This window comes from Rousettus aegyptiacus, unplaced genomic scaffold (genome assembly GCF_014176215.1).
Source record: "Rousettus aegyptiacus isolate mRouAeg1 unplaced genomic scaffold, mRouAeg1.p scaffold_m13_p_8, whole genome shotgun sequence".
Lineage (NCBI taxonomy): Eukaryota > Metazoa > Chordata > Mammalia > Chiroptera > Pteropodidae > Rousettus > Rousettus aegyptiacus.
In genome coordinates, this window is record NW_023416311.1 from 80895724 (window position 1) to 80919183 (window position 23460).

Genomic DNA, 23460 nt, shown 5'->3' on the forward strand with positions numbered 1-23460 from the left:
ATCAAAAGCTATGCCAGAGGACCTGAACAGACTCTTCACCATAGGGGACATACAAATGGCCAACAAATATATGAAAAGATGCTCAACATCACTAGCTATTAGGGAAATTCAAATCAAAACCACAATGAGATACCCTCTTGCAGCTGTTAGAATAGCTATAATCAACAGAACAAGTAATAACAAATGTTGGAGAAGATGCAGAGAAAAAGGAACCCTCAAACCTTGCTGATGGGACTGGAAATTGGTACAGCCACTATGGAAAACTATGGAGGTTCCTCAAAAAAACTAAGAATTGATCTTCCATATGATCCAGCAATCCCTCTACTGGGTATTTACCCCAAAGACTTGAGAACCCATATCCAAGAAGATATTTGCACACCAATGTTCATGGCAGTATTATTCATAGTGACCAAGATATAGAAGCAACCGGTGTCCTACGATAGATGATTGACTAAAGAAGCTGTGATATGTATATACAATGGAATATTACTCAGCCATTAGAAAGGACGGAATACTACCATTTGCGACAACATGGATGGACCTCTAGACAATCATGCTAAGTGAAATAAGCCAGACTGAAAAAGTTGAAAATCACATGATATCACTTATATGTGGGATATAAACCTAAAAGTGACAGATGAACAGGACAAACAGAGACTCATGGACATGGGCTATAGACTAGTGGTTACCAGAGGGTAGGATGTGGGGGAGGAAGGAGGAGTTAGATGGGGTAAAGGGAGTCAAATATAGGGGTTAGGGGGAGGGCAAAGTGGGTAAAGGGGATCAAATATATGGTAGCTGAAGGAAACTGGACTTTGGGTGGTAAACACACAATAGAATATATAAATGTCAAATGATAATGTACACCTGAAAATTATATAATTGTACTATCCAATGTTACCCTAATATACTTAAAAAAAAAAAAAACTATGCCAGAAAGTCCTGTATTTTAGAAACATCCTTAAGAATGAACCTTATACAGTTGATAGTTCACATTTTCGAGTAAGATCTAGTGATTAGAAAGTGAACAGAAAAGGTAACCAGTAAGGCGTCAGTGGACTATTCAAAGGTTGGTCTTATGCTGTGGAGCTTTGTGTACTGTGTGTGGGTGCTGGGAACAGCAGGGGTGAGGCTATAGCCCTCTTCCCTCAGTTTTCACCAAAGGGCAGTCTAGGAGGATGAGTAATGTCAGTCTGACTTATTTTATCTATAGGCTGCCAGGTTGGGATTAGCTGTCAAAAGGTGTAACTTCTCTCCTGTGAGTGAGTCATCCAGTTGTTTTATTTCTGCAGGAGTAACACCTTCCCTTTGACATGGGGAGAGCCTGGAGAGTGTGATTGTGTTAAGCTTTGTTAAACAAATCAGAATCCTTTTATTAGGCAGTATGCGCCAACTTGGGTTAATCAAGAGCAAGGCCTGCCACAGTAAACTCATTGTCTTTCTTACATGAGATTAATATGAGAGAGGAAAGCTATTGATAGTTATTTCATGGTTTAATGAGACATTTGACAAAAAAAAAAAAATCATGATATTCTTATGCATGGGCCCAGGAAATGTCCAGTGGAAAATAATACAGTGGATTGTGAGGATTAGATTCTTGGCTAAATTAAATTAATAGTGGCCAAACATCTCTTATTAGTCAACCTAAGTTGGCTTGGAAGGTTTTTTTTGGGGAGAGGGGAGGATTTATGCAAAAATCATGAATTATTCATGTTTTTATTAGCTACCTAGATGACAACTTAGAAAAACTACTCACCAAATAGGCATATAACTAAAAACTGGAGGAATAGATTACACAGTGGGTGATAGAATCAAGATCTTCACAGACCACAGCATAGACTCTTAAAAGATAAAATTTGGCATGGTTTAATAAGTCTACACTTAAATTTTAAATATCAGTCTCATAAACAGAAGTTGAGGGAGACCTACGATAGGAAAAAAAAAGTCTGAAAAAAAGCAAAGGTTTTTGTTGATGTTTAGCTTATCTTACTTGATAGTTTACTACTAAGAAAAAGAGAATATAACCTTAGGTCATGTTAATGAAAGTATAGCAAAAGAATGAAGCCCAATGTTTTCTGTAATAATCAGACCACAGTCATTCATGATTATTTATTACTATGGTTCAGGCCATCATTCTAGAAGTTATGGGAATCCAGAGATGGATTGGTGTGAATTACTTCAGGCAACTTCCAGTTTATTCAGAGGATAAATCTGTACTTTAATAACCACAGCAGAAGGTAGGCATTGATGTATTATAGGAGAGATATAGGTAAATTGTATGTAAATTCAGAGGAGTCAGTGATTATTTCTAGGACTAGGAATCAATAAAAGTTCATTGAGCAGAAGGAATAGCTGGAGTAGAGAACATGGTCAGATCTCTTGTGATGTGTATGAGTATTTAGGGGCTTAATATCTGTGGCCAGCAGATTTTGGCACATGGGTACAGAGGACAAACTTAAAGTGTCAGAGGTAAAATGATGATTAATTGGAAATCTCCAGTGCGGAAATTATACAGAAAATAATTTAAGTTTAGCTGAGTTTGTCAAAGGCCATGATTGAAAAAAATAGGCAAAATAAATTGGAGCCACATAATTGTGCTTTATTAATATCGGTGGGAAGGGACCTCAGCTTTTCAGAGGTTCTTTCCTCTTAAACAAGGGCTGAATTTCCAAGCTTTGCTTCTGTTTGTTGACCATCACAGTCTTAACTCTGGATTATTATTCTCCAACTCATGCTATTCAGGATTTGATGCCTCCTGCAATCCAGAACTATTCATGACTCTGATTTCCCTTATCTCTACTTTTGCATCCCACCTATTTATACTCTTTCCAAGACCTAAACCAGTCCTTTCATGTCTTATTAATACTTGTAACAACTACACCTCATGCAGAAGGGCTTTCATGGCGAGGAAAGCTGTTTTTATTTTACAGAATAGGCATAGAAGTGGTATAACCACAGAAGTGCTTTGAACACAAGCTACTGTAGAGGGCCGATAGAGTGAAAAGGGAAAGATTGGGACAGAGAAAGTGGTAAGGAATATCAGATTTAGAGTTTTATTTGTGGGAATATGGAGGAGGGAGCCATTTAAACGATATACATAGTCATCTCTAACATGGGATCTTGCTTACTGGGGAAATACTGTACACATTAATTCTCAAGTTAGTAACCAGGCAAATATGATCACCATCTCCATAACAAATTATTTCTAGCAGACTGTACAAACACTCTGTAGAAAACAATTAAAAGGTTAAAAATTAAAAAGTAAGAGACAAAACCATCTTTATTTCCAGGTATGATAGTTTATCTGAAAAAAATTCTAAATTGAAAACAAAATGAAACTTACCAGTCTAACTGTATATCAAATTGGCGATACCATAAAGAGGAAAGAATTATTTTAAACTGTCTATAGAACAGAACTCTGACTATATAATCTTAGTGAGATAAATATCATGAGTTAAAAAAATGGCAAAGAGATCTAACACTTTACTTAGTAGCAACTCTAGTATTACTATTGATATAATTTTGAAACTACTTCATGTATATCATAGGATAAAATGAAAAAAAATTATGTTAACATTATTAAGTACCCGTATTTTCAATGTGAGGGAAGTGATATAATATAAAATCAAAGAAGTTAAGAAAAGCGTATATCATTTTCAACAAACTAGGAAGGGAATTTCACTGATTTGGTAAGGCACACACACAAAACAATAACAACAACAATAGCTAATGTCACTTTAAGAATGAACTATTGAATGTTCCCCTCCTTCTGTTCACAGTGTCCTGGAGATCCAAGCTAGAGCAATAAAAGAGTAAAAAGAAATAAAAGGCATACAATTATAAAGGAAGAAGTAAAATTCTCTTTACTCACAAATGATTTGATTGTATACTTAGAAAATCCAATTGAGTCACAGACAAATTTCTAGAATAATAAGTTGAATTTAATAAAAGTATCTGGAAAAATATTTTATTTTCACATATTAAACTACCATTTACAATAACACAGAAAAACATCAGATACCTGGTAATGAAGTCAATCAAAGATGTGCAAGGCTTTGAAAATGAAAACTACAAAACACTACCAAGAGAAATTAAAGAAGACCTGATTAAACAGAGATCTACCATTTCAGGGATTGGAAGACTCAGTATTGTTAAGATATCGGTTCTCCCCACATTGATCTATAGATTTAAGGTTAATTCCATAAAAACCTCAGTAGACTTCTTAGAGAAATTCACAAGCTGATTTAAAAATTTATATGGAAAAAGCAAAAGATCTATAATTGTCAGTCTCAAAGGAAAATAGATTTGAAGGACTAACCTGCCAGAAATCAAGAATTTATCTAAAACTTAGTCTAAAAGAGTAATTAGGAGAGTGTCCTATTGGCATAAGGACAAATAGATTGATGAAATAAAGAGGAGTCTGGAAGTAGACCCATGAATATATAGTTAGTTACTTGATTTACAACAGAGTCACAATGTAATTCAATGGGAAAAGAATGACCTTTTTTTTCAATGAATGGCGTTGGAAGATTTAATATCTACATGGAATAAAAAGACCCTAGTAATGTGCTCTGCCTTCAAACATGCTGAAAAATTAATTTGAGATTAAATCATAGGTCTAAATGTGAAAGGTAAAACTATCATACTTCTTGAAAATATATAAGACAATATATTCATGGGATTGGGGTAGAAAAAATTATAACTAGGACATGAATTAATCATAAAAAAATGAAAAGTTGACAAATCAGACTTCATCAAAATTAAAAACTTCTGTTCATCAAAAGCACCATTAAGAAAGCAAAATAAGATCATATGTCTACAAAGAGAATTGTACTAGGATATTTATAGCAGTTTTACTCATAATGGCCAAAAACTGGAAATGGCCCAAGTGTCCATCAGCAGAATGGAGAAATAAACCATGTGCATATGGGTAATTACTGGACAGTCCTTTCAACTTTTCTATATTTTAAAATTTTTTCATAATAAGATTTTGGGCAGAAAAGTACAGAAAAGAAACAAACATAATAGAGTGCTAAAGATCCTTTTAAGTTATCCCTGTGTATTTAAATCTGGAATGAATTTGTGAACTGGCAAGGACACGTATCACATTATATAAAATCATTTCTATTTTATTTCTTGTATAGCATATCTGCATATTTTTAAATTTAGTATGTATATTTTAATAAATCATGAATTTTACTTTATCATATGGTTTAAAAGAATAAGAAGCATATGTGCATCCTGTTACTGCAGCTGCACCTGTGATAGATCCAAGGCCAACGTGATATTTTCTATGAGATTTTTAGTGTATGGAATTGTCTGACTTTTTTATAATTGCTCTTTGAGTGCATATTACCAAATAAGATAGTTATTTTTAAAACATAGAAAATACAGATATATCTGTAGTCAGCAATAATTTGGATATCCTTCTTTGCTGTTTAAGCTGGAAATTTCTTATATTGCTTGAACTATTTCTAGAATATTTTTTACTCAAAAATGCAGGGAGTATTTTCACGGAAGTAAATGTACAGTGATTTGAAAAACAATAGCAATAACAAAAACAACAAAATGAAGGTAAAGCATGGCTTTCCAATATAAATGTATGAAGTCAAAATTTTTTAAAAAGAAGACAAGGATGAAAATTGGATGAGGCAGTGGTACAGTCACAGATAGCACAGAGCTTCAGGCATGAGCGAACACAGGTAAACTGAAAAGACCATTGCCTGGAATGCTAGCTCTACCAACAGGCCCTTCTGAGAGTTTCCCTCCCTGAACCCTCACAGAGAAGAACAGCCTATTGGTGCTCCGGCCTTGGCTGACTAAAGTAGATTGTCTCAGAGGAACTGTAGTGATTTCCTGGGCCAATCAAATTCTTACTCTGGAGAGTTTGCAAAGTTTCAAGAGAAAGCTGAGCATTTGGCAAATTGTAGTAGAAGCTTAACTCACACAGAGAGAAAACAATATGAGACACCATGAGGGAGTGGAAGCCATGAGTAAGCAAAAGCCATCAATTAGTAGAAGCCATGAGCACAAGGAAGGATGGTGGATAGTTGGTTGACAGGAGAGGGAAGAAACAGAAATGGCTTTGAATCGTCAGTAATGTTCATTTGGTGCTTACTGCTTGCCAGAGAATGTTCTTAAGTATTTTACATACACTAACTACTTAATCCTTAATGTAAAGTAGATACTTTATTATTCTCATCTTTACAGATAAGGAAACTGAGGCAGAAAAGTATTAAGTCTCTTGGCTATCAGGTTCCCAGGGCCCTGATTTTAGCCACTACTCTTTACCACCTGTTCCACAACATGGTCCCCCCTCCCCAGGAGAGGGGGCTCAGCTGCAGAGGCAGTTCATGCCCTAAGCCATACAGGATTCAGGCCCAGCTCTATGGCTGTTCTTGTTGTTCTTCATGAAGCATATCTGTGCGACCTGTCCTGGGATTTTACGAAGTCTGGTTCTCTGTCTGAGGGTCTTATCTTATAACACACAGGGACAGAGGAGAAAGAAAAGCCACCAGGAGAAAAAAATTGTATGAGTTGACACTTGCGAAGTAAGCAGAGACCTTATCAGCTATGTTAAGATGTTTGAACTTTATCCTGAAAGCAAGGGATGTCATTGAAGTTGTGGGGGATCATGATGACAGCTGCATTTTTAGAAAGATGATCCTGGCTGCTTTTGTGGAGGAGTGAGATAGGAGGAAGCATGAGTGGTGGAAGGCTTCTAGGTGAAGGGCGATGACAGCCTGAATTAGGGAAATTGGCAGTGGTGATAGAGAGGTATGGACAAGTTGAAGAGAGATTTAAGTGGGAAAATTCAAGACTTGGTGATTTATTGGATCTGAGGGATGAGAGAGAGGAAAAATCAAGAGTGATAACCGGGGAAACTGAGTTGATGATGCCATTCATTGAAAACACAGTAGGAGAGAATCCATCAGGTAGGGCTGGCTGTCATGGACATGTGAACTATGCAGTCACACAGGGCCCTGCGCTCAGAAGGGTTTCATCATTGGCTTAATGCTCTGTTGATGCTGCTGCTTTTAGTAATTTTTGAAAAAGAAACTCCACATTTTGGTTTTGCACAAGGCCTTAGATTATGTAGTTGGTCCTGCCATCAAGCGTTTCGGAGTGAATCATCGGAGCTCAGAAAAATAAGGATTTGAGTAATGTTCCCCAAAGTGTGTTTCTCAGGGGTGTTAATAGGTGTTGTGGGTAAGAGGAAGTAAGGTCCATAAAAAGGGACTTTGTGGTCAAGTAAACTAAGGAAATATCAGGTTAAGCAAAGTTAAATTATTGTTTTAAACTGCAGAGTATCCCAGAATTGTTAACATGCTAACAAGCTGTGGTATAATAAAGAATTATCTGGTCATTGTTCTTGGTTTGAGCTTCATAAACCTTTGAGATTTCCTGAGTGATAGGAGTGTCTTCGTGATGCTAATGACATAATATAAAGAGGTGACTAGATAGCCTTAACTTGGGGGTTGATCATCAGAAACACCAAACATGTAATTAGAGGATTGGGAATTTTGGCTACCCAACCTCCAAGGAAGGGAGGGGGCTGGGGATTTGAGTTCAATTACATGACCAATGATTTAATTTGTCATCTTATATAATGAAACTCCAATAAAAACTCTGGACTCAGAGGCTCAGGGCGCTTCTGGTTGGTGAACATGTTGGTGTGCTGAAAGGATGATATGCCTAGATTTTACAAGGTGACAGCATGAAAGCTCTGTATCCCCCTTGACCTTGCTTTATGTGTCTCTTTCATTTGGCTATTCTTGAATTATATTCTTTATAATAAAACTGTAATTAAAAGTACAGTGCTTTTAGTGAGTTCTGGGAGTCATTCTAGTGAATTATTGAAACTGAGGGGATTGTAGTAACCCCCAACTTTATAGCTGGTCAGTCAGAAGTGCAGTGGTCCCTGAGACTTGCAGCTGGTGTCTGAAGTGGGGGCAGTCTCAAGAACTCTACCTTTAACCTGTGGGGTCTGTGCTAACTCTGGGTAGTTAGTATCAGAATTGATTTGTAGAATGCCCAGCTGGTGTCAGAGAACTCATTGAGCTGTAGTGATACTTTGGTGTGCCACCCAACCTAGGTAATCCTTTAAAACTGAAGTACTCATTATCCCAGCAGAGGTATCAGAGGAGCTGGTTGCTGACTGCTCTTACCTCCATCCCTCTCTGAGAGATGCCCTGGAAGAAGAGAGCTGAATTGCCCTGGCACAACTGGCATCCAATACTAGGGAAGTCTTTTCTACACAGAGTGAAACAACTGGATAGCTACATGCAAAAGAATGAAGTTGCTATCGCACCACATAAAAAGTTAATTCAAAATGTATCATAGAACTAAATTCAAAAAGTAAAACTATAAAACTCTTAGGAAAAACGTAGGAATGAATCTTCATGAATTTAAATTAGGCAAAGCCTTCTGAAATGTAGCAATGAAAAATATGTTTCATTGGATTAAATCAAATTTCATCCAAATAAAAACTTTTGTGCCGTAAATAATACCATCAAGAAAATGAAAAGACAACCAGAGAGTGGTGGAAAATAATTGCAAATCATATATTTGATAAAGGATTCATATCCAGAATACATAAAGAATTCTTACAACTTGAATATTAGAAGACAAATAATCCAATTTAAAAATGGGCAAAGGACTTAGGCATTTCTTGAAACACGATATACACATGGCCAGTGAGCACATGAGAAGGTGCTCAACATCATTAGCCTTCAGGGAAGGAACAATTGAAAGAAGCAAATCCACAAGAGAAAGGCTAAAAGGATGAGGCAAAGTTTAGAGAGAAAGAAGGATTCAAAACAAGGATACAAGTGGAACACTTATTTTTGGAAAATAGGATATTTCTTCAAGACAATAGGAAAGAACAATCCGAAACACAAAGACATTTGGAGGTGATAAAAGAAAACTTGACGGAGTTCTCTTCATCAGGTTTTCTACCTTTACAGTAAATCATAAAGCAAGATTATCCAAAGAAAGTGGGTTGACTATTTCATTTGGCTCCGAATAATCAAGATTTTTAATGAGTTCAAAGTTTTAATGAAATATATGTAATACTTTAAAAAAAAAAAAAACTTCTTTCTAGTGAGAAAGTTATATAACCTCTTTATAGAAAAAAAATTTAAGGCATTAAAGAAGAAAATAAATACTTGTGACCTTGCAACCCTGACATAACTGCCTTTAACATTTTGATGAATTTCTTTCTAGTCTTTTTAATGTATTTAAAAATTTAATGTACTTAAAGTGTACAAGTAATTAGTATCTTAAGGGTGTTTTTGTTTGTTTGTTTGTCTTTATTTGAGTCTCTCCACTTCTTTCTCCTGCCTTGCCACCTGTGATGGCATATAGCCTTAAAATAGCAGTAATTTTTAGGTGCTGTACAAAATTAATAAATAAATTTATTATAATTAAACAATAAATCCCCAGGGATTGAACATTGGTTTCAATTTTTCCAATATTATCTATAACTCCAGAAAAAATATTTTCAATACCTAGTATTACTTCTTTAGAATTACTTGGTTAAGAACTATAAATACTTTAGTGCCTCATGATCTATAGTGTTAGTTCAAGTACATATTTGGGAAACTGTTTGACCTCAGCAATAATTAAAATAAAAACAAGGTATCATTTTTGGCCTACTGTCAATTTAGTCTACCAAATTAGCCAAAAAAATAAATAAGTAAAAATATTCATTTTAGTAAGTTATAATTTTTTTAACAAAGCAATTTGACAGAAAATATCAACAGCCATAAACATTTTAATGCTCAGGTTGCAACATATTTCAAGGACATTACCAAGTCAAAACAGGCTCAGCAAAGGTATTCAAGATTTTCCATATTTTTCTATGGAAAGAAGTGGTCTGCTTAAATTTTCAAAACTGAAAATGAGCAGCCTTCAGGTAGATATGACCAAATTTAGCAAACAAGACATTACATTACAAATTCTATGTTTAACAAAGACTTAGTTACTCATCAAAAACAATGAAAATGAGCAAGAAAATTATTCTCGGCAAATATACACTTGAGCAAATAGATGAAATTTCCTCAACTTCAAATTTCATAACAAATGAAGATTTTAATTATTGATTAAAAAGTGCAAATATAAGTAGACTTCATTTATACTCTTGCCCTTGAACCTGCCAATATTAGGGGTGGACCTGTGAAAGCAGAGAAAGGGTGTTAACATTTTGATGGGTCTGGTTTTTTAATCTTTCTCAGCTCTACTTTATACTTTTCATTTCTTTTGTTTGTTTTATTTATTGAGATATAATTGGCATATAATATATTTCAGATGTACAACATAATGAATCCACATTTATATGAATTGCGAAGTGATCACCACAATAAGTCTAGTTAATATATGTCATACATAGTTACCCAAAAATTTTATTTCTTGCGATGATAACTTTTAAGCTCTACTCTTTTAGACTTGAAAATCCATATCCAAAAAGATATTTGCACACTGATGTTCATAACAGCATTATTCACAGTGGCCAGGACATGAAAGCAAACAAAGTATCTGACAATAGATGATTGGCTAAAGAAGCTGTGGCACATATATAGAATGGAATACTACTCAGCCATTAGAATAGATGAAATACTGCCATTTGCAACAACGTAGATGGACCTCGAGATAATCATGCTAAGTGAAATAAACCAGATAGAAAAAGCTGAAAATCACATAATATCACTTATAGATGGGATATAAACCTAAAAGCAACAAGTGAACAGGACAAGCAAACAGAGATTTATGGACATGGACTATAGACTAGTGGTTACCATAGGACTATAGACTAGTGGTTACTAGTGGGGTGGGGGAAGAGAGGGGAGGTAGATGAGTTAAAGGGGGTCAAATATAGGGGAGTAGGGGGAAGGAAAATCAGGTAAAGGAGATCAAATATATGGTAGCTGAAGGAAATTGGACTTTTAACACATAATAGAATATACAGATGTCAAATGATAATGTACACCTGAATATTATATAATTGTATTAACCAATGTTACCCCAATAAACTTAATTAAAAAAAAAAGATCTACTCTTTTAGTAATGTTCAAATATATGATACGGTGTTATTAACTATATTCTCATTACATCCTCAGGACTTATTTACGTAATTTTCATTTCTAAATCAAATATATCAGTATTCAAGATAGACAAATTTTGAATATGTTTATAAAAATATAAATTAAAGTGAAATTTTAGTCTACAGCCATGCTACCTTGAACATGCCTAATCTTGTCTGGTCTCAGAAACTAAGCAGGGTTGGGCCTGGTTATTACCTGGTTAGACCACCTAGGAATACCAGGTGTTGTAGGCATTAAAAAAAAATAAAGTAAAATTTTAAAAATAAATTATTATATATTTTAATATGTTTTACATAAAATTATTTTATATGGTTTATATTTTACCATAAAAATGATGGTTAGTTTGATGTGTCAAATTGGTCAGGCTATATTACCCAGTTATTCAATCACACTAATCTTGGCATTGCTGTAAAGATACTTTGTAGATGTGGTTAGCATCTACAGTCAGTTGACTTTAAATATAGATTACCCTCAATAATGTGAGCGGGTCTCACATTATCAGTTGAAAGGCCTTAAGAGCAAAAACAAGTTTTCCAGACTAAAAATTCTGCCTGAAGATTACAGCATCGGTTTCCGCCCAAGAGCTTCCAGTTTGTGCTAGCCTGTCCTATAGATTTCAGACTTGCCAGCCCTGACGATCACATCAGCCAATTTCTCTCCCTCTCCCTCCCTCTCTCCCTCCCACCCCCTCTCTTTTCCTCCCTCTCTCCCTTTCTCTCTTCCTCTCCCTTTCCCTCCCTCCCTTCCTTCCTCCCCATCTCTCAGATCCTAACACACTGATTTAAAAATTAAGTGTTTTTAAAAATTTTTCATGATTATTGAAGGTAAAAGGTCCAGTACAAATTAGAATTCATTCATATAAAAAATTAAACCCAAAGTATTTAAATAAACTTGTACTTTAGTTTTTTGCAAGTTTAATTAAATACATTAGTAAAAATAAAGAATTCACATTCCAGCACTAAGTGCCCATCAGTTGCACTGTAAAGAGCATTGTTATGCTTCCTGCTTACTACATTCAGACCTGTTATATCAGTCAGGGCCATTTAGGAAAACAAAAATAACACCAGTTATTTTAACAGCAAAAACTTAAGGAATTGAGTATCAAAGGGGTAAAAAACTGAAAAAGGATCATGAAGGTAACATGAAGATTGTATCTATAGAAGCTACCATGCCCAGGCCTGGGAGAACAAAGAAACTGGAAGCTTGGAGAAGGTCACTGCCGAACTGGGATGGAGACTTTTGAACAGGGAGAGTTGTCTGGCCAATGGATGCCAGGATACTGGTTCTGGGACTGCAATAAAAGCTGGGCACAAACCAGCTGTCACTGCCAAGCTGAAGGGCTATTGTGGAGGTGATGCCATAGGAACACCTAGAAAACAGGAAGGAGAATCAAGTCCCTTCCTTCTCCTGCCTTGCAGTCTCCCTGTAGCATTCTCTATTGGTGGAAAGTAGAAATGTAGTTTGCAAAGACCCAGCAACTGCCTCACAAAGCAAAATATAGAAGATGGTTTGGCTCTTAAGGACAATATAAATTTAAGAATAAAACAACTAGTTTAATCTTAAAAAAATGTTCCTCTGCCACCATATGCAATTGTTGTGAATGCAACATTAATTTGTCAGTTTCTCCAGAACCATATATTGGAACACAAAGGAAAGCAAGAATGCTTGGAATTGTTGGGAAAGGTTTTACTACAGGAGACTCTATTGTCTTTCTGCTCTCTGAGAAGGATTTGACAAATGAACAAATTTATCTTTTTTCTAACCTAAGTACTTCTGCTGTTCAGATCTGTCTTGAATTCCAAAAAGATATTAACCTCCAATGTGGGCAGTCGAACTAGCCACATATTTCATAACATTTGACACAGTTGCCTCCTTCTTTGAGGACACCCATAGGGCAAACCATGTGAAGAAGAATTCCCTTAGGACCTGAAGAGAAGCAGATGTTTAGGGTTAGAGTTTGTGCTGTGCCAGTGCTGATGGTAGGATGTCACGTGGCAGAAATGCTCTCTAAGTGTGTGTGTTTGTGTTTATGATATGCAGCGACTGTGGTGTTCAGGGCAGGTCTAAAGCATTAAGCCCAGGACAGAGGTACTTCTTGTCTGGATCTACGAGTAGTGCTGCACAAGTGTAGCCTGGCAGTGTGGCAGAATTAATGCCTCATGTGGAGAAATCTTGACAAATGAAATATGGGAACTTACAGATAAATTTTTCTCTTTTTTTCCCTCTTCCTTTCCCAAGATGAGCTGAGATGCCATTTACGTGGCTTCTCAAGGGCAAGATCTTATGGTTTTGAGTTATCAGTTGTACTCACTGGTGGCCAGCTTGATAAATCCTTTTCACATTGGCTCCTTCTTTTTCCCTGCTTCACTACCCTGGAACCTCGATCCTGTTTTCTGGGTCTACGTTCCTTAGTAAATTACCTACAGGTAAGCCCTGGGCTTCAGGCTCCTTTTTCTGTGCACCTGGGCTAAGACACTGTCAGTACTGCTAACATAAGAGCCATAAATGGAGAGTATTTCTATTCTGGTAAAGAAGACTGAGATTGGCTTTCTAAGGCTAGTCCAAGATGAGAGCGAGGCAAGAGAGAGGCCTAGGTGCGACATTTAAGGGGCCATTCATTCCCTCTTCCTCACACTTGTCTGGCCTTGCTGTTGGAGGTTAGAGGTAATCAGTCAATCAGTCCTGCATTTGGAGTCACAATTAATTGGACGTAAATAGAACCAATATAACAGAAGCTTTAATATTATCTAGGCAGCATCCAAAACTCCAAAATATAGGATTTTTACTAAATTGCATTGGAAGATGTGGAACTTGCAGTATAATTTTCTTCAAATTCATGTAACTGACATTTTTCTGAATGGTTCTGTATAAGTAGACAAACAAATTCATCATTATTTTTCAGCAAAAATGATGTTTCTATCATTATATTTCAGGTGTAGAGAACTGAGTTAATCATTCTCAGTGTGTGACACTATTACTGTTGGTTACAGGATGTCATTTAGACATTAATGGCCTTCTTTTAAATGGCATTTTAAATTTTTATTTTTCAGTTCTATGCTTTCTTTTCTAATTAATTTCTTATAACTGTATAAAATTTGGGAGGCTTATTAAAATATTAAAATACCAATAACTCTACACCCAGTGGTACCATCATTAACATTTTGATAATTCCTTCTAGACTTTTCTCTGTGCATTTTAAATTTTAGAGTATGTATTGCATATACTTTATACTTTAATTTCTTCCTCTTTTACTCAAGGTTATATCATGATCATTTTGCAATGCCATTAAAAACTTTTAGTAAAATTTTAATATGGAAATAGCAACTTGATTTTGGTAACAAAAGCAATACATACTTATTGTAAAACAATGTTGCTAGTATAGAAAAATATAAAGAATAAAGTCAGAATCACCTGTAATTCCATGTCCTAAATATGTACCACTACATATTAGTATATCTTTGTGGTAGATTGTATGCAAAAATTGCCACAATTATTTTCTTCCCTGTATCCACATCCCTGTGCAATGTGACTTGGCAGCTCCTTAATGTAAAGAGGTGGAGTCTGTTTTCCTTCCCCTTAAATCTGAGCTGTCCTTATGATTTACTTTGGCCAACAGAATGTGGCAAAAGTAACGTGCCAGCTCTCAGTTTAGGATTTACTTTTGTTCTCAGAACCCTGAGAGGTACACATGGTCAAACCCAAACTAGTTTCCATGGGAATGAGAGACCAGGAAGAGCAGAGATGAACTGCCTATCTGAGACCACTTTAGACTAGCTAGTTTCCAGCCAACAGGCTGCTGACCACAGATGCATGAGGGAGCCCAAGGCCAGAATTGCTCAGCTGAACCCAGCTCAAATTGTTGCTCTGCAAAATCATGCACTAAAGAAACGGTTGTTTAAAGCCACTAAGTTTTAGTGTGGTTGGTTATGCAGCAAACATTAACAATACAATCTTTCCAGATTTCTTTTCTGTGCTTCACACACATACTTTTTTAAAAAAATGAACTATAATTTTACTCTATGCATTATTTTGTAAGCTGCTTTATTTTATTATTTAATATAGCATGTGTTAAATAAGTACCTTTCTGTGCTACATAAATGTAGCTATCATTATGTTTATTATTAATTTTAATATTATGATATATCAATACTATAATTTATTTTAGTAATTCTCTGTTAGGGGACACTTAATTTTCTACTATAAAAAGCCCCCATTCACATTCTATACATATCTTTACAAATTTGTACTATTATTTCCTTACATTTTTTAGGAATAGAATTTTTAGGTCAAAGGCCATGTTCGTATTTAAGGATAATAATACATGTTATTAAACTGCCCTCAAGAAAAGTGACACCACATTGCTAGTTCTTTATTGTCTCCATTATAGATTTTAATTCGTTATTTCGGAGTTCACCTCACTCATTCCATTTTTATTCCATCTTAGTTCATCCTATGTTTTTCTGAATCTGTTTCAAAATTTCAGTTACTTTGCATTCTTCTGGAAGGTAAAACTATTCAAACTTTTTTTTTTTTTCCAATTCCTGTAGGAAATCTTTTCAAGGGCCTGCAAATTATTTGAGTTTGAGGATGAATCCCCTTCTCTTGTTCTTGGTATTTTTCTACAGGCTCGATTTTGTTATTTGGTAGTTTATTCTAAGTATTTTCTGAAGAAGAAAATCTGCTCAGAGATCTCACTTGGATTTGCCTTTTGCCCTCACTGATGCTCTCTCTTCACATGGGTGCTTATAGGGTCCATAGGTCAGATCTAGAGAATGGCTGGCAGATGCACACTGCTTCTGGCTCAGTTCAATAGTCTTTCATCAAATATCTCTGCTGGAATATGACAGGATCTTCTACACCTATTTGTTGGCTCTCTCAGGACACTATGGACAGAGATGGTCCATAAAAGAATACTAACCCCTGCATGCGCATTTCAAGGGCACTCGCTCTCTCTGCCTTGCCCTTATCTCTAGGACTCTGCTTGAAGGGTAGCCACATCACAACTTAGTTGAGTGTTTTGTATCTAATGGCTTCCTAGTTACTAATTAGATCATCATATAAAGACATTTGCATTAAAAAAACAACATAACTGACATACCTCTGTCTATCAACAGAAAGGCCTAGGAATGACTGTCCACTGTGATTAAGTATTACATTTGTGTTTGTACTCTAGTATACACCAGTTCTAAGCACTTGGGCAGCAAGCATTACCTGCAGTTCTCAAAACAACCTCAACAAGGCAAGTAAGAGGGAAGTGTTTTTGTCCTTGAACTTCTTGGAGAAATAGAGGCACAAAGGGACAAGGTGATTCATCTGCCTCATTAGTGGAAGGTAAATTTGCATGAGTTATTCAAATATTTGAATTGCTTTGCTGCTTCTTAGAAAGTGCTGTTGATGCAGACTGCCCTGCTCATCATTTGAGGTGTGGTGCTGAATAAAACTGTACACCACCCAGCCTGCCCCAAAAGCCCTGTGTCATAAGTTTACCACCCAGACTCTGTAAGTCTTAATCCACTTCATCCTCAACAACAGCTTAGTCAGTATGAAGTGCTTCTAATAATAGTAGCAGCAGATGAGCATACACAATACCCGTCATCCTAAAAGTACTTTAGGAAACTATGCACAGGTGTTTCTGTGTCTGTCTGGTCATAACTTTAACCATGCATTTGGAAGCAGATGCTCATGATGAGGTAGATGGAATTATTTGGTATCTGGGAAATCATGGGTCTATACACTATTCAATAGAAAATGTAGCTAAGCCCAGCTAACCACATTAGATGTGCCACCTGCCATGAACTTGCATTCCTAAGAGAATGCAAACCAGTATTTACTAAGTATGTTTTAAGAATCTTTTGGTTCTTATGGAATGTAGAACCATAAGGGGTCCAGCAGGTGCAGAAGGAAGCCGGCTATGAAAGGGTTAGTAGGCTCAATAGCCTAATGGCTAATATCAGAAACTCAAAAAGTAGTCGTTTGTTGGACGTAACAGAAGTGGAAGTTGGTAGAGAAAATAAAGCGAGGGAGAAACAGAAGGAGAGAGAATAATATTGTTCTTGTTTCAGAGAAAGGGAGATTTACATTATCGATAGGAGAGGTCATGAAGCTGGTTAGGTTCCCAGGGTGTGAGGAAAGAAAACAAGAAAATTCACTTGCAAGTGAAAATGAGGTTGATATGGGATCCAGGAGGACTGTAAAATACTTTAGCCATCCTCCTCATTCTGCAGATGAGATGTAGTCCTTTGCCCAAAGCCGCACGTCAGGTATGAAAAGTTGAGACAGAAGTAATGGGGAGTGGAGAAGAAAGATAATGACAGGGAATCTGTGATGGATTAGTTGCTTCAAGTTTCTGAAACAAATGTATGTAACATATACACAATATATAAGCACATACACATATAAACATCTGTGACTCTTCCAGGAGGAAATTCTGATTCCATGATTTCACTTCATGAATAAATCCACCTTATTATTATTAATTTTTTAATATAAATTAAATTTTACTCATGGACTCAAGTCTATTTAGAAATCTTTTTTTCTTTACAATCTCATTGGCTCAATGACTTATACAAAATCTCTTCTCTGCAGAGGCTTCTCATTTTGCTCTCTACACTATGAAAATTCAGTTTCTAGTCAACTATAGAAAGAGAGATAATTTTATGAGAGTGAGCCTAAAGGTAGAAAAGCACTGTAACTTTTAATATACAAGTCATACTTCTGGAGGGGAATATACTCAGTATCAAAAGAATTACAGTGGGTAGGGCAGTTTCGAGTTTCACTTCCTTCTTCTTCAGCCGTAATTTTAGAGGAGTGCCACGCTAAGCCATTAAACCAGAATTACACTCTAAATTGTACTCACAGGCTTGGGTATGATTTCAGGGATTCTGGAGTGACTAAATATTTTCATTGACCTTAAGTGGCTAAATTGAGCATTCATTTTTTTCCCTACAAATTTATATTATGAAATTTTCAAGCATTCAGAAAAGTTGAAGGAATAGTTTAATGAACACCCATATACCTTCTTCTTAGATTCAATAATGGTTAATATTTTGCCATATTTACTTTTTATTCTATCTGGACATTATATATATATATTTATAACCTTTGAAAATAAGCTGTAGGTATGACATTTTACTCCTAAATATTTCACCAAGCTTGACACTTGTCATGCTCATCAGAAAGTAAGACTTCTTGAGCAGTAAAGTCTTATTTAGAAAGGATGGGGAAGATGAATTGTCAGCATAACTTCTGGGAATGGAGGTTTCTATTGCTTAGCTAATTCTCATATTGATTCTCTGATAGATGCATGATGCCATTTTACAAAACTTGCATAATACATTTCACCTTGGTAGTTCTTGCTTCAATAATTTCAAAAGAGATAAAGCAAATCTATTTTAATTCTGCACTTTTATGTCTATTTTCTTCATTGTTTACTTCAAAAACGCATCTTAGATTATGATGTCCTCTTGCACATACATACTAGAAGATAGAACTTGCTTTTTTCCCTCTTAGCATACTAAGTACTAGCATTATTTTGTAATATGTATTTGGCACTATTAAGAGAGAGTTAAGATCTTTCATTATTTTACCTGTGACTTGAATCATAATAAAATACTTTCCAAGGTGAAAAATGTATTAAATGTCACATGAACATTTATTGATGTTTATAAGACATCATTGTACAGTATATTATAATAATAGTTATCTTCTTCAGAAAAATAATACTGCTTTAATGCAATCATATTATCTCTGCAATATTTAACTGCCGTTTTGTTCCCAGACCATCTTGTACACAAACACAGAGTTTAGTGCCAGTTAATCAGTGTCTAGATCATAGAAGGGAGAAATTATTCATTGGGAAGCTAAAGATGTCTTGTCTTCATTTTAAAACAGACCAGATGATTTAATTCAAAGTTCTAAAAAAAATAGTTCTAAAAAGTTTTTGACAGACAGATGAGATATGAATTCAATGAAGCAGCTACTGAGCAACACTCTCTAATATGTCAAACCCCTTTCTGGAACTTTCCTTTTTTTCTCTCAACTCCCTATTCCTCACAATAGGTCAACATGTGGTATCCATAACAGATCCTCAACAATAATTGTCTAAAATCAGACAAAAGCCATTGCAATTGGACAATAATGGTATATAAAACAAAGTAGGAGCTAGCTGTTTTAGGTAAAAAGTAGTTAGGCTGTAAGTCGACTATCCAGGAACCTGGCTCTGCATTGTGTGTCTTGCTGCAATTCAAGTAGACATTCTAGTTCAGTGGCTCTCAAAGTCCTGGGTGCCTAAGGATAACTGAGTACCTGTCAAATGCCAATTCCTTGGTCCTGATCCTAGAGGTTTTAGTTTGGCAGATCTGGGGTAGGGCTCAAGAATCTTCATTCTACTTAGTTCCCCCATGTAATTCTGATGCAGGTTGAGATGCAACGTGCTTTGATTTATACTGTTTTCAGCACCTAGGATGGCCTGAGATTGGGTCATTGCTCAGCCTGATCCATTGTATGTGAGCTGATTTAATGCTTGTCTTTGCTTAGCACTGGTTGACCAGTGCTAATGGTCTCCATCCCATCTAAGATCAGTCACTGGTCAGAAAGAACAAGGGACTCATCTCCTGCAACTAAGAACCATTGTGTAGGTTGATTCTGAAAAAGATACTTTTTTCTCCTGTCAACCCTGAAACAAACATAGGACAGGACATGTGCCTAGTAGTATTTAAATATGTGTGTGTGCGCGCACGCGCATGCACAGCTATTAGACCCAAGATTAGTCTTTCATGGGTCTGCCTTACACTCCTGATATAGTTCTGCTATAATGTGACTTCATAAAAATCAGCATGCTGTACACAATAGTGCAATAAAAACCACAGAACTTAAGAGAAAAGATGAGATTAGAGAGACAACACTCAAAAACTTCATCAGTGAAACACTAACAAAAGATACAGGAACCTAAAAAAAATGCTAGCACAATTTCATACATGTTAAATGGTTAAGAAATTCATAAGTAGTCTCTTCTCTGGCTGAAACTATGGAGGTATAGAAGAAATGAAAAAAGAAGGTTCCTGCTGTGCCAGAAACCATTAAGAAAAAGCAAAGGAATTTTGCAGAGCTAAAGATCAAGCACCTGAGAAACACGGTTGCCCAAAAGATGCTTCAAAAGACAAGGAGGAAGCTTATCCATGAAAAGGTTAAGTGCCATAATAAAGAAAATAGGTACATGTACAGAAATGAGAATTGAATGGTGAAAATGGCAAGAAAAGCAGGAAACTTCTAGTAACTGTGGAACCCAAACAAATTTATCTTCAAGATGGGACATATCAACAATGTGAGCCCAAAGATCCAAAAAGTGTTGCAGCTTCTTCACCTGTGTCAGTATTTCAGTGACACCTTTGTTAAACTCAACATGGCTTCAGTTAACATGCTGGTCACTTAATAAGCAGTTTTTGAGTCAAAAAAAAAAAAAAAGGAAATTCATAAATAATACAATAAATATGACACTACCACAAAAAGACTTGAAATTTGTTTGAAGAAGTGAGCATTGGAAGGGTGGTAGCTTATAATAAAGTTGTAGGAAGGTATAAGTTATCTAAAATCAGAGGAAAAATTGTAATACTTTGTAATACCAGTCATAGATGGGCCCAGCTCATAACGTACACAGTGATCTGAGGTAGCTGGTCCATATTTGAGGTGTGTGTGTGTGCGTGCACGCGCGTGTGTGTGCGTACGCACATATACATGCACATTTTGTGTATTCCCAGGCAGCTCAGTTCAGCTAGGTGCAGTTTTCTGCTTTCATCTAGTGTTTCTTGCTTGTAAGATCTCACATAGGCAAAGGCATATTTTCATTACACTCATATTGTTTCCTAATATATCAATCACATTGGAACAAATTTGTGTTTTTAAGACAAGCATAATAGCAAAACTGACATATCTGTAAGGAATTCACATCAAAGTATTGGTTTCAAGTTGCCTAGACTCTGAGAGTAGTTAGAAGAACATTACTACCCTACAAGGAGTATTGGCTGTTTGGGAGGGTTTGGGGACTGAAAATATGAAGGTAGAGATAATGGTGTTCCCTTCTATCCACAGGGCCATGAAGGAACTCAGTGTCTTATAGGTATTATCTTATTCTATATTTTTATAGAGTAACCTAGATTAACAACTACTCAAGGGTTTAGGATAGCTAGATGAACAAATAAAACAAACAAACCAAAAAAACAAAAACAAAAACAAAAAAACCAGTATTAGAGTAAGCTTCAGTGGACTCACTTTTCATTCTTAGTTCTGTAAGTCGTGTGACCTAAGGCAAGTCCTTCTATTTCTCTTGGATTCATTTCCTTCTCTGTAAAATAAAGAAACTGGAGCGTATTTCTTCTAAGAGTCTCACTTCTCACCCTGACCTGCTCCAATATTTCGTGACCCCCAAGCCTTCTATGTTAATTAAATGCAGAGAAAATGAACACTTTCAACCTCTTCAAAAGTCTCCACAAGGCTCAGCAATATTTTTTCTCATCCCAGGTTGTCTTTCTTGATCATTTCCCAAAGTGAAAATTCCAGGTTGTTAAGGCCATCATTTTGTGTCTCCACCAACAGTTGGAATTCAAAGAGGCAGATCAAGTCTGAGCTCACAAAGCTCCTTTATTGATTTTGTTAACAGCTTTATTGAAGTAAAATTTACATATAATAAGCCGTACGTATTTATAGCATATGATTTGATAAGTTTTGACATATGTATACACCCATGAAACCATCACCACCATCAAAATAATGAATGTAGCCAACACCCTCAAAAGTTTGCTCCTGTCCCTTTGTAATTCCTCCCTCCCCTTCTGCTCCTTCTGTCCCCACCATGCCCAGGTGACCACCAATCTGCTCTCTGTCATTATAGACTAGTTCACGTTTTCTAGAATATTATATGAATAAAATCATACAGTATGTATTACTGTTTTGTCTAGCTTCTTTCAGTATTGACTTTGAATCTTACAACATTGTTAAACTCATTTATTAATTATATTAGCTTTTAAATATATTCCTTCTGATTTTCTTAGACAATCATGTCCTCTATTAATAAAGATAGTTTCACTTATTTCTTTCTAGTCTTGCTGCTATTTGTTTGTTTATTTATTTATTTATTTATTTATTTATTTATTTATTCTGTTAATATCTATAGAATCTGTGGTGGTATCACTTCTCTCATTCTTGACATTGGTAATTTGTGTCCTCTTTCTGTTTCTTTTTATGATCAATCTGACTAGTGGTTTATCATTTTTAATCTTTTGGTTTGGTGTTCTCTCTTCCACAAGGTAGCCTCTCACATTTGTGGCACTAATTTGGGATTCTGGATTCTGACGGACGCCGCTTTCCTTTGGTAGATAAATAGCTTCATTGAAACTTCCCTGGACAGTAGTCAGTGTCCTTCCATTTCAATATCATAAGCAGAGCAGCTTTGTGAGATGGCCTTTGTGAGAAGCCCAAATCCTCACCTCTCATCCCCATAAAACCACTAAGACCCCAGTCCTTGGCCTCTGAGGCTTATATTAATTTGTCAATATCTTCTTGAACAGTTTGATTCCAACTCCTATTTTGTGTACCTGGCACCTGGCGATTTCCTGTACTTGATTTCAGGCTTAGTTATGAATTAATTTTTTTCCTAGATTTTTTTTTAAATTAGCAATATTATTGTTTGTGAGTGATCCTTTTATATCAGCTCAGTTTGACCTATTGCTTAGAAATTGGAAGTATATCTTTCTCATCTTGAGTCCTCTTTATCATGGAAGCCAGACAAGACATGTAGAAAGGATGAACAAATGTTGAATGTATGAATAAATGAGTCGTGTACAACTGTGTTGATCTGCTGATCCCAGTCTTGCTTTCCATAGACTGATGTCCACAGTCATAAAGTCTTTGGTTATAGAAGGACTTCTTTGTGACCTAAAATGAAATGAGGGCAACTAATGTAAAAACCAAGAACTTTCCAAGTTTGTGGGCATTGTCTTACTTAGCCAATTATAGATACTGACCTGAGTATATATGCCTGAGCAGGGAAAATGCTCCTGACCCCAGAGAGTGCAGCAGAAAAACAATATGGCTATCAGAATTTCACTTGAAGTATCATCTCAAAGGGCCTATGATGACACTCTCATTGCCACTGAAGGGAGAAGCGAGGGTTCTTGGAGGGGGTGGGCCATGGATTACAGTCTTTTATTGGAGGCCTTCCACACTACATTGTGTGGATAATGCGATTCACTTTTGGAAGGATAGGAATCAAAAGGATCTTGTCTGGGATCATCCATGATCATCATTCTTCTAATGAGGTATGTCCAGAGTAGGATATTTTGCAGAAAAAGAATATTAGTTTTTC